This window comes from Procambarus clarkii, chromosome 83, assembly GCF_040958095.1.
Source record: "Procambarus clarkii isolate CNS0578487 chromosome 83, FALCON_Pclarkii_2.0, whole genome shotgun sequence".
NCBI lineage: Eukaryota > Metazoa > Arthropoda > Malacostraca > Decapoda > Cambaridae > Procambarus > Procambarus clarkii.
This window is the reverse complement of record NC_091232.1, coordinates 24,073,568-24,085,844: the sequence shown is the minus strand read 5'-3', so window position 1 is coordinate 24,085,844 and position 12,277 is coordinate 24,073,568. Positions and strand designations below refer to the sequence as shown.

General features: G+C 44.3%; 1 non-coding gene across 1 annotated transcript; it reads right to left on the bottom strand.

The window, feature by feature from the left end:
• Nucleotides 1-5,803: 5,803 nt before the first annotated feature.
• On the bottom strand, nt 5,804-5,922 carry LOC138358491 (5S ribosomal RNA). Its single transcript, XR_011225419.1, has one exon. It is a non-coding gene; the product is annotated as a 5S ribosomal RNA (ribosomal RNA).
• Nucleotides 5,923-12,277: the final 6,355 nt, after the last annotated feature.

The following is a 12,277-nucleotide window of genomic DNA, read 5'->3' as shown; positions in this document are numbered from 1 at the left end:
AGGGGTGAACCCATAGCCATCTCAAACTCCAACACAGTGCTCGGTTACAACTTCAACAGGCTACTCAACTCCTCCCAGTACGTATCCCAGAAGACAGCGATGGCCCGGGGCTCACTGGAGAGGCTCTTCCGTTTCAACCAAGCCCCATCCCACATCAAGCTCCACCTGTACAGAATGATCATAAGGCCTAGCTTGGAATACCCCTACGTTCCCCTGAACCTCACCAACAAATCCAACATGTTGAAGATTCAACGAGTACAAAACAAAGCACTTCGCTTTGCAGAGGGCCTGACTCTGAGGACAGGGTAAGAACGACCTGATCCATGAGACGCTCAACATGAAGCCAATGAACATTAGGCTCAGCTACCTGGCCAGAAGACAGCTGTACCGTATGAAGAACATGTATGTCCCAGACCCAGAAGATCCCTTCGTAGCAGAAAACACCACCAGCGACTACGAGATCCACGAACCACCACACAGAACCAGAAGAATCACTCTCCAACAAAAAGTGATCAGACATATCCATGATGAGGCCTTCCCAAGCCCTCAGATACTAAGCGGTCTGCCAGACGATCCAGATGAGTGGCCCATCCCGGACCCAATCTACACCAAATGAAGAATAAAGAAAGAAAGAAAAAAAAAAAAAAAAAAAAAAAAAAAAAAAAAAAAAAAAAAAAAAATAAATAAATAAATTAAAAAAAAAAAATAAATAAAAAAAAAAAAAAAAAAAAAAAAAAATATTATAAATAAATAAAACACTACAAAAAATATAAAACCAAAAAACCATTTGTCGTGGCGGCAGAAGTGTAACTACCCTGATGTTTCTAAGATTAGCCTCCTTCAGCCAACTCCATCGGCTCTAGTGCTTTAGGACACCAACAAGGTCACAAACACTAGCCCCCCCAGCCAATGTACTGACAACCCAACATAACACATACGCAAACAAACAACACATACAAAAATGTCAACCCATGGTGGACAGGCCACCGAACTTTCAAACCTTCTCTCTCTCTACCCGCATCCTCTTCCTGAATTTCATCTCCCCATCCCTCTACCTCCCCCATCCTTTCCATTCCCTATGGACATCAATCCGATCCGGCATTAAAACACCACAAACCCAAACAGCAGCAGCAATGTCAGGACGCGGCAAGGGAGGCAAAGTGAAGGGCAAGTCAAAGTCTCGCTCCAGCAGGGCCGGACTTCAGTTCCCCGTGGGCAGAATTCACCGTCTGCTGCGTAAGGGCAACTACGCCGAACGCGTCGGTGCTGGCGCTCCTGTCTACTGGCAGCCGTCATGGAATACCTCGCTGCCGAAGTTCTCGAGCTCGCCGGTAACGCCGCACGTGACAACAAGAAGACCCGTATCATCCCACGTCACTTGCAGTTGGCCATCCGCAACGACGAAGAACTCAACAAACTTCTGTCTGGCGTAACCATTGCACAGGGAGGTGTTCTTCCAAACATTCAGGCAGTTCTTTTGCCAAAGAAGACAGAGAAGAAGTAAGCACTTCTGCCACCCACCGCGACAAATACCATAACCAGGCTCCATCCGGAGCCACACACACTTTAATAGAGAGATTCAAGTAGACAATCAACTTTCAAACATTAATACATTTATATTGATTCATTTGGAATGTGTACATAACAAACAAACAAAACAAATTATAGGGGATATTCAGCATCACTTGGAATATTAACCAATCATATAAATCCAATATATATTTTATATTTTACTTTAAGCGAGGAATTCATATTCTATCCATTTTTAATCATACAAATGAACAAAAGCAATTCTTCACTAGACGTAATGAATGAATAAATGATCAAGGTTTTAATGTGTTTCATGAATATATATATATATATATATATATATATATATATATATATATATATATATATATAATATATATATATATTAATACTTGTGAACCAGAATATGTTTGAGCAGCAGCGATCGTGCCTGCCATTGGCCGAAGTGCAACAATTCAAATAATTTAAAGGGCCTGCTCGGGTATATAAGAGAGGCTGGGAGACCGACCTCATTCACCTTGAAAATCTCAATTCAAACACTGAACTACAGACTCCCCTAACTCTAGCTGATGTCAAGACAGCTCTCATGGGCACTCGTCGTAGAGCCCCTGGTGCGTCTGGCATTGGACATATCCTTCTTAGACAACTTCCTGCTTCTATCATTACTGCTATCACTAACCTATTCAACGCCTCCCTTGCCTCTGGATACTTTTCCACTCAACTTTAAGTCTGCCACAGCCGTTCTTATTCCAAAACCTGGGAAACCCCACACTGACCCAAAGAACTATAGACCCATCAGCCTTCTAGAGACACTTGGCAAAGTCTTTGAAAGGCTGATCAACCAGAGACTTAGAACCCACCTTGAACACAATGACTTACTCACTAACAAACAGTTTGGATTTCGGCCTCACCGGTCCACTCACGACGCCTTAAACATCATGACTAACTACCTCAGTATCAATCAGCACCAAAGACTTAAGACTGCACTCATCACTAAGGACGTTGAGAAGGCCTTTGACACTGTTTGGCATGACGGCTTAAAATTCAAACTATGCAACAACTTTAATCTTCCTCTTATCACCACCAAACTTCTTTCGAACTACTTAGACAATAGGACAATGAGAATTAAGTTCCTCCAACAACACTCTGACTACTTCAACTTACACGCCGGTGTTCCCCAAGGCTCTGTTCTTGCCCCAACACTCTACATCCTATACATAAACGACATTCCTGACCCTGTTCATCACACTTCATTAACCATATGTTATGCTGATGATGTCTCTCACCTTGTCACCAGCAACACCATTGATACACTAACAAACAGAGCACAAACAGAACTTGATGTTGTCACTGAGTGGGAGTACAAATGGCGTATAAAAACCAACTCCAGCAAATCTAAAATCACCTACTTTTTCTGTAAAAGAACTATTCGCCCAATTCCTCTCAAACTCTATTCATACACTCAAAATCCTACTTATATCTCTGTATCTCCCTCCTCCACAGTCCTGGGACTCACATTTGATCGACAACTACTCTTTCACACACACATAACACAGAAACATGCAATAGCTCTTCAAGCCATGAAGAAACTATACAGACTTAGATTTGCAAAACCTGACACAAAAATGCACCTTTACAAAGCACTTATTAGACCTCTCCTAACATACGCTCCACTAGCTCTTTCTCTATCTGCACGCACTAACAAAATAAAACTTCAAAGAATACAGAACAGAGCACTAAGATGGGTACTCAACACCCGATGGCAAGAGTTAAATACCAGTCAAAGTCTCCATGAAAGTACTAACATTCCTGCCCTAAATACCTACTGGAAAACTCTATCAGACAAACAAATCGATAGACTACTCACTCATCATGAACAACACATTGATTTTCTCCTACACACTCTCAGACTACCACGAAACAATCATGACCTCTTCTCTACCATCCATGATCCTCTTCCTAACTCTGTATTTCGTTAAACTTTAGCTCTCAACACCCAGCATCCACTATCATTACATATTCAGCTCTCAACAACCAGCACAAACAATCCGTAAAAAGTTCAGCCCAGACGCTCTTGAGCCAATCACTGTGATGTTGTGAGTTTGTGATGTCCCGATGTTGTCACTGAAAACACCCGACTGAGTCCCTGCCTCGAAAGCCGCAACCTAACGACACGCAGCTGGGTTTAGCCCTGGCACTTTTTCTCTTACAATCTTCTTCCTCTCACCCCCCCCTTATCTTCTTCTGTCCCCACTTCCCAGCTCGCCCCTATGGGCATCTTCTCCTGTATTATTCTGATTCTTCTGATTCTGGGGCCGGTGGTGGGTGATGGGTGATGAGTGATGGTGTGGTGTGGTGTGGTGTTGTTAAGAGTTGATTTACGGCCAGCCAGCCAGCCAGCCAGCTGCAGCCAAGGCAGGGCAAGGCAAGGCAAGGCAAGGCAAGGCAAGGCAAGGCAAGGCAAGGCAGGCAGGCAAGCAGGCAGGCAGGCAGGCAGGCAGGCAGGCAGGCAGGCAGGCAGGCAGGCAGCCAGGCAGCCAGGCAGCCAGACAGGCAGGCAGGCAGGCAGGCAGGCAGGCAGGCAGGCAGGCAGCCAGGCAGCCAGGCAGCCAGGCAGGCAGGCAGGCAGGCAGGCAGGCAGGCAGGCAGGCAGGCAGCCAGGCAGCCAGGCAGCCAGGCAGCCAGGCAGGCAGGCAGGCAGCCAGCCAGCCAGCCAGCCAGCCACTCCCACTTTGTATTTATATGCATTCAATTTATATTCAAACATTATATATGTTAAGGGCCTTGTTTTAGTGTTTATTTAAAAATGACAAACATCGAGTCATTTTACCAGTCCTTTAGCGTTAACGGTGATGCATTTTAAAACTGAACATAAATCGCCTTTTCTGGATATATCAAATATCGAATCCGCTTAATGTGCCTACAATTCAATCATTCAAAAAATACATAATTTACATCAAGCCTTTTCATAGAACAGACAATAAGATTTGTACATGCAAAATAAAAAAAAAAATCCTTTAAGTTATCAATACAATGTGAGAAAACTTTACTTTTATAACTAAAGTTGCACAATTATACCAACTCTATAGTGGCTGGGTTGTAAGGTGTGTGGCTGGTGTTTTGGAAGTCGCGAGTTCAAACGACCCAATGGGAATAATACTTTTTTTTTTTTTTGCCATACAATCTTCCTAATACTATTATGTAGGTTTGTGTGTGTGTTTTTTTATTCATTCTTTGGTTTTATAGATGACATACATATTGACTCCTTTTACCGGTCCTTAATTAGGCTCTGGGGAAGCAATGGTGGTGGTGGTGGTGCATTTAAACTAAACCAAAAATCACCAGTTCTGGACGCGTCAAATATCATATCCGCTTAATGTGTCTACAACCTAATTACTTAAACTACACTATTTAATTCATTCATATCATGTGCATATTGGTCATTATGCTCATACAACCGACATCAAAATTTATTTTCATTATTAGAATCATACATTTCATCAAGTAATACAGATACAAAGAGATTTTCTTTCTGAGAAGACCGTTAGTATTGGCTTGCAGGCAGGCAGGCAGGCATTTGGGGGTTATTATTTCGCCTGTTGATTGGGGAGGGTTGATGTGTTAGGGGGTTTTCGGTTAGATGTGGTGGTGGTGATTGGTGGTGGTGGTGATTGGTGGTGATTGGTGGTGATTGGTGGTGGTGGTGGTGGTGGTAGTAGGTGGGAGTTGGGGGTGGGGGGGGGTGGGGAGGGAAGGGGAGGGGAATGATGGTCTGTGGATTCCTTCTCCGTACCCTTTACATATAAGCAAAAATATGCCTTCTTGTGGGTATAGAAACATTAACACAAATTATATCAGTAACTGATATTGTAGCCTTTTAAACAGAAAAGATTTGTACATACAAATACTTTTTAATTATCATTTATTTGTGGAAATGGCATTTACGTCATTAAATTGATACCTCAGCATCAAGCTAGTGTCCTGCAGCAGTGGTCCAGTGGTAAAGTGTATATAAGTGATGCGTATTCTTGGAGTTGGAGTTCAAACCCGGATTAAGCTATATATATATATATACAACATGTTTTGTTTTGGTTGGTTGTTTTTGTATAAAGCCTCACACAATATCTATATTAAGCGAGTTTGTTTTAAACATGACATACATATTAATTCATTTTACCAGGCCTTATTCCACACAACTCCGTGAATTTCCCGTGGAGCCAGCCATTCAAACAAAAACAAACGAAACAAAACAAAACAAAACAAAAAACATTATTGCCAACAGCATTTGGTGTTCCCAGGCGGTCACCCATCCAAGTACTAACCAAACCCAACGTTGCTTAACTTCGCTGATCGGACGAGAAGCGGTGTTCTCAACGTGGTATGGCCGTTGGCATGAGACTGCCTACACATTGTGGCTAATAACCAACTCTTTTAAGTCATCGCGGCAGGATACGGACCTGCTTGTGGTGTCTTAATGGTAATTGTATCCTAACATATTTTTGTCTCCTTGGCATGGATATTTAACATCGTTTATTCAGTCTTGGGTTTATGTTCTTTCGCCATTTACAGACATTTTACATCTACCTACTTCCTCAGCCTGCCCTGCCAATTTCTAATGAATTTGTGGATTTTCTTTTGTAATACAAACATGTGTGTGCTCATCTGCTCTTCAGTTTTTATGATATTTGTCTCATCTGTCCTGCTTTATGATACTTTTACAAAGAACATGAACAAATGCTTCTATTTTAGAGAAGATATGGGATCCAGGTTTCGGAGCCGTAAAACCAACCGTCGTGATTGGTGGACGAGTTGCCAGGTTGCAGCTTCTGTACCGTGCCGGCACATAAATAGGTTCGGCTCAAGCGGCGGCAGCATCATTCCCCCGTGACTGTCTGAGCGTCTCTCATCACCTTGGTTGGTTCATCATCATCATGGTAGAAGCAAAGCCTACCAAGAAGGCTGCGGCTGCTGCTGCTGTGGTGGCCACCACCAGGAAACCTCGCGTCCAGGTTGCTCACCCGAAAACTAGTCAAATGGTTCTAGCCGCGGTCGCAGCACTCAAAAGACCGTAAGGGCTCGTCTCTACAAGCAATCAAGAAGTACGTTGTTGCCAACAACAAAGTCGAGGCTGCCAAGATCGCCATTTACATCCGAAGATTTCTCAAGAAAGCAGTGGCTGACGGCATTCTTGTTCAGACCAAGGGAAGTGGAGCTAGTGGATCATTCAAGCTGGCCGTAGCAGAGAAGAGGGCCGTTCTAACTCCCAAGAAAGCCACCACAACCAAGAAACCATCTACAGCAGCAAAGAAGGCCGTGGTAACTCCCAAGAAAGCCGCCACAAGCAACAAACCACCTACACCACCACCTTCAACCACCTTGAAAAAGAAGCAGCAGCAGCAGCTTGTTGTTGGGAACAAAAAGCCCAAAATAAAGAGAGCTTCAAAATCTCCCAAACCACCCAAGGCAAAGAAAGCTGTCAAAAAAACAACAAAGGCAAAATAAACGACGACATGCAAGCAGCATGAATACACATGACAATAAACATCCAGGCCTCCCCCCTCAGTGGAGGGGCCTCATATGATTCCAAAAAAGAGTTTAGTTTTGTAGACAAATAAATCATTACTTTTGGGGTAGATTTACTCTGTATATTATATATATATATATATATATATATAATATATATATTATATATATTATATATATATATATATATATATATATTATATATATATATATATATATATATATATTATATATATATATATACATACATGGGTGAGGTGATATGGTACCAAAGTTTTGGGTAAGGTGATTGACATTTACACAAGATAAAACACGAACCAATGGGAATAAAAACATAAGAATGGAAGTAACTGCAGAAGGCCTATTGGCCCATAACACAAGCACTTCCTCTTGATGCTTCTATATTGGTTCAGAGTCTTGAAGCTATAATAATATATATATATAATATATATATATATATATATATATATATATATATATATATATATATATATATATACACACAAAACTAAATAGTCTTGTTAGACAAATTGCCCCTATTAGAGGCAAGTTGACTAACAAGCCGAATGACTGGCAATTGTTTTGAATTTGAGTTAAATCTAACATAGAAATGTAATCAAACCTAACCTAACCTATGCTAACCCAAGCTAAGCTAAGCTAACCTAACCTAAGCTAACCCAAGCTAAGCTAAGCTAACCTAACCTAACCTAACCTAACCTAACCTAAGCTAAGCTAACCTAACCTAACCCAGCAATTCATGATCTTAATATAATACTGTTAATTGGATAAACCAATTTGGAAAGAAATGTTCGAAAATAACAAAATTAACTGTGCTTGTTAGGAAAATTGGGCCTTGCATACTTGTCCCAATAGTGTGGTTCTCGCTTTTAGGTACGACATAAACGTATACCTAAGTTGAGAGAGAAAAAGATTCTCACTCAAACATGCATATCGATTGCCAGTCCTGAATTCTGGGTAGATATTCGTGTCCTCCCTTTTCATTTACCATCATTTGGATACTATCAAAACAGCTCTGAGAAGGATAAAATGAATAAAACGGGTAGCTCACTCATGTAAAAAGGAAGAGTTGGGAAAGATCTCTCTCTCTCTCTCTCTCTCTCCCCCTCACACCACACCCCCCCCCCCCACCAATGATCCTGCTCTGCTAGTATATAACGTAACAAACCTTCCCCCCCCCCCTCCCCAATCAGAGTCCCTTTAAGCATGCGAGGATAAAAAATAGATTTCATAAGACCCAATGTGCTAGCTGATATCAAAACAATTTATGTTATCGTCTATTAAGCCCTTCAGTAAAAAAGTATAGGGACCTAATTAGGTCCCGTTTTGAGGTGGTGGTGGGTGGAATCGATGGATTAGCCAAGCTCTTATCCGCCGAATCCGTAGAGGGTACGACCCTGGCGCTTCAGAGCGTACACCACGTCCATGGCAGTGACGGTCTTCCTCTTGGCGTGTTCCGTGTAGGATACAGCATCACGGATGACGTTCTCGAGGAACACCTTCAGGACGCCACGGGTCTCTTCGTAGATGAGACCCGAAATACGCTTGACGCCGCCACGACGAGCTAAGCGACGAATAGCGGGCTTGGTGATGCCCTGGATGTTGTCACGTAGCACCTTACGATGACGCTTGGCGCCACCCTTTCCGAGTCCCTTGCCTCCCTTGCCGCGTCCAGTCATGGTGTTGTAGTTGTGTGAATCGAATTGACGAATGCCGAACGACGAACGAATGAACGAATTAAATATAGGACAAGATACCCTTCGGGTGAGCTTTGAAGTGGGTATAGGTGAAGAATAGCTTGGGTGAGAGGAAGCGTCGGAGTTGTAGAGATAGAGCCAGGGCTAGACCCAGCTGCGCGGCTGAATATGAGGCTACTTGAACACCTGGTCGGCTTAGGCTTGGCTGGCAGGGTCCCGAGGGAGGGGCGGCGGTGTGAGGTCTTCTTTCCTCATGACGTGTGGAGTCTTCTTTCTTCTTAGGAGTTGAAGTCTTCTTTCTTCTTTGAAGCTGAAGTCTTCTTTCTTCTTTGAAGCTGGAGTCTTCCGTCTTCTGTCTTGCACGTTGGTCTGCTCCGAAGCTTGCAGGGGTTCCACCACCTCAAAACGAGCAAAATTAGGTCCCTATACCCCTAAAGAGGGGGGGGGTGAAGGCGGCTACCTTCGGGCGAGTCTGGTGTGAAGCTAGGCTTGTTATTCTTCCTTGTTCTCTTGCGTGGAGTTTGGTCTGTTGGCGTGCTTGGTGAAGGTGTGGGTCTTGTCACTACTTTATATTCGTTCAGTTCTTCTCTTGCTGCTCGCCATACGCTGTTGTACATCAGGGTTTTCATGTCAGTTACTACCCTGGTAACAGTTTCTTCGCCGTTTCTGTGTTTTTTCGTTATTGTTCCTGCTTCCACGTCCAGGATTGACAATGGTTCTTCTGTGTCCTTGGGGTCGTGAATCAGGAATCTGCGTGGGGATCGCAGACCATCTAGGCTTACTGGGGAGACCGATTCATTGTCGAATTCTGACAATTCGCAGCCGTCCCGTCCTCGTGTTCATATACTGGGTCCCGCAGTGGTACTGGAATTCTTGCATTCTCGGGTCGGTGTTTTCTTCACAAAACTCATGACAGTAGTGTATGGGTTGAACATTTTCGGGGCTGCTATGCTGGTAGTCACTTTGGGTTCAGGTGCGATGACAGTTGCTGGTTCAGCAGATGTTGAGATCGGTTGAGAAGCCGTCGGGGTGCTGTCGTTTGCCGTAGTCGGGTTTGCAGGAGTGGCTGGTGTAGGGTTGGCCTCTGTTGTAGTAGAGCGGGAGGTGAACATGGCCTCTGGTATCACAAACGATGGTAGGTTGTTCTCCTTGTATAGTTCCTTCAGTAATTCATAACGTAGTCTGAGATCTTCGCCTGAGAGCGCCGTTGCGAAGTGTATCAGGGCTGCAACAGTGCTATCAGGGGTGGCTGCAGGCGGCGTGAGTGAGGACGGCTGGCTGGCTGGGTTGAGAGGTGTTGTCTGTGACCTTGAGTGGCTGGCGCGGGAGCTGCTGGTCCAGTAGTTGAGTTGTGCGCCGCTTGCGGCGCCACTTGTCGGGAGTGCTGGGAAGGCTTCTGCTTGAATGTTGAAAGATTTCACTCTTGGAGTAGGATTACGAGGTCTGGCGTCGATCATTTTCGCTATTTCTTCCTGCCTGGTGGGGCAGTCTTGAGAGACGGCTGTGTGTTCTCCGTTGCAAAGTAGACAGCGCATGATGGTGGCTGTGCAGGTCCTGTGATGGTGTTCTCCAGTACAAATGCTGCATTTCTGCAGCCTGTTTGGGCACTTCTGGGCGTAGTGGGTGTATTGATAACACCGAAAACATTGACGAAGGCGGAAGTAACGCTGCCTGGTGATCTGGTGGGGTGTGCAGGCCACTCCACAGCATCTGAGTCCGTTGTCGGCCGCGAGAGTAGCCTCTGCTGGAGTCTTGAGGGTGACTTTGAGGGTTGGCCTCCCGCTTTCACCCTGCTGGATGAGGTGGGCCGAGATGGCTGTGAGAGACCGGTTCAGAGCGTTTATGCTCTTCACGATCTCAGTGATGGGCTGTTCGGCGATGATGGCACTCACTCTGTGGATGAATACTGTTCTTATAGCCTGGAACTGGAGGGGAGGCAGGAGTGTTAGCCCCTTTGCCTCGAGTGCAGTGGTCGACGTTGTGGTAAAAAGGGCTTCTAGTGCAGCTGCACTACTGAAGAGAATTTGGGGTCCCTTAACGTCCATAACGACGTCGATGGGTGCTACCCCAGAGGTCGAGGTCAGTAGCTCCATGATCTCGGCCTTGTTAAAAGTGGTGTCGGTTCCTCGGAACCGCACCTTCACTCTGAAAAGCATGATGCCTATGCAGGCACCACGCTAGAAATCAGGAGGGAAGCGCTCACGTTGCTGCTCAATATTTACCCACCCGGCAGTGCTAGGTGCAAGCTTCCTCTCCTGCTTGATGTGAATGCCAGAATCAGAATCAGAATAATACAGGAGAAGATGCCCATAGGGGCGAGCTTGGAAGTGGGGACAGAAGAAGATAAGGGGGGGTGAGAGGAAGAAGATTTGTAAGAGAAAAAGTGCCAGGGCTAAACCCAGCTGCGTGTCGTTAGGTTGCGGCTTTCGAGGCAGGGACTCAGTCGGGTGTTTTCAGTGACAACATCGGGACATCACAAACTCACAACATCACAGTGATTGGCTCAAGAGCGTCAGGGCTGAACTTTTTTACGGATTGTTTGTGCTGGTTGTTGAGAGCTGAATATGTAATGATAGTGGATGCTGGGTGTTGAGAGCTAAAGTTTAACGAAATACAGAGTTAGGAAGAGGATCATGGATGGTAGAGAAGAGGTCATGATTGTTTCGTGGTAGTCTGAGAGTGTGTAGGAGAAAATCAATGTGTTGTTCATGATGAGTGAGTAGTCTATCGATTTGTTTGTCTGATAGAGTTTTCCAGTAGGTATTTAGGGCAGGAATGTTAGTACTTTCATGGAGACTTTGACTGGTATTTAACTCTTGCCATCGGGTGTTGAGTACCCATCTTAGTGCTCTGTTCTGTATTCTTTGAAGTTTTATTTGTTAGTGCGTGCAGATAGAGAAAGAGCTAGTGGAGCGTATGTTAGGAGAGGTCTAATAAGTGCTTTGTAAAGGTGCATTTTTGTGTCAGGTTTTGCAAATCTAAGTCTGTATAGTTTCTTCATGGCTTGAAGAGCTATTGCATGTTTCTGTGTTATGTGTGTGTGAAAGAGTAGTTGTCGATCAAATGTGAGTCCCAGGACTGTGGAGGAGGGAGATACAGAGATATAAGTAGGATTTTGAGTGTATGAATAGAGTTTGAGAGGAATTGGGCGAATAGTTCTTTTACAGAAAAAGTAGGTGATTTTAGATTTGCTGGAGTTGGTTTTTATACGCCATTTGTACTCCCACTCAGTGACAACATCAAGTTCTGTTTGTGCTCTGTTTGTTAGTGTATCAATGGTGTTGCTGGTGACAAGGTGAGAGACATCATCAGCATAACATATGGTTAATGAAGTGTGATGAACAGGGTCAGGAATGTCGTTTATGTATAGGATGTAGAGTGTTGGGGCAAGAACAGAACCTTGGGGAACACCGGCGTGTAAGTTGAAGTAGTCAGAGTGTTGTTGGAGGAACTTAATTCTCATTGTCCTATTGTCTAAGTAGTTCGAAAGAAGTTTGGTGGTGATAAGA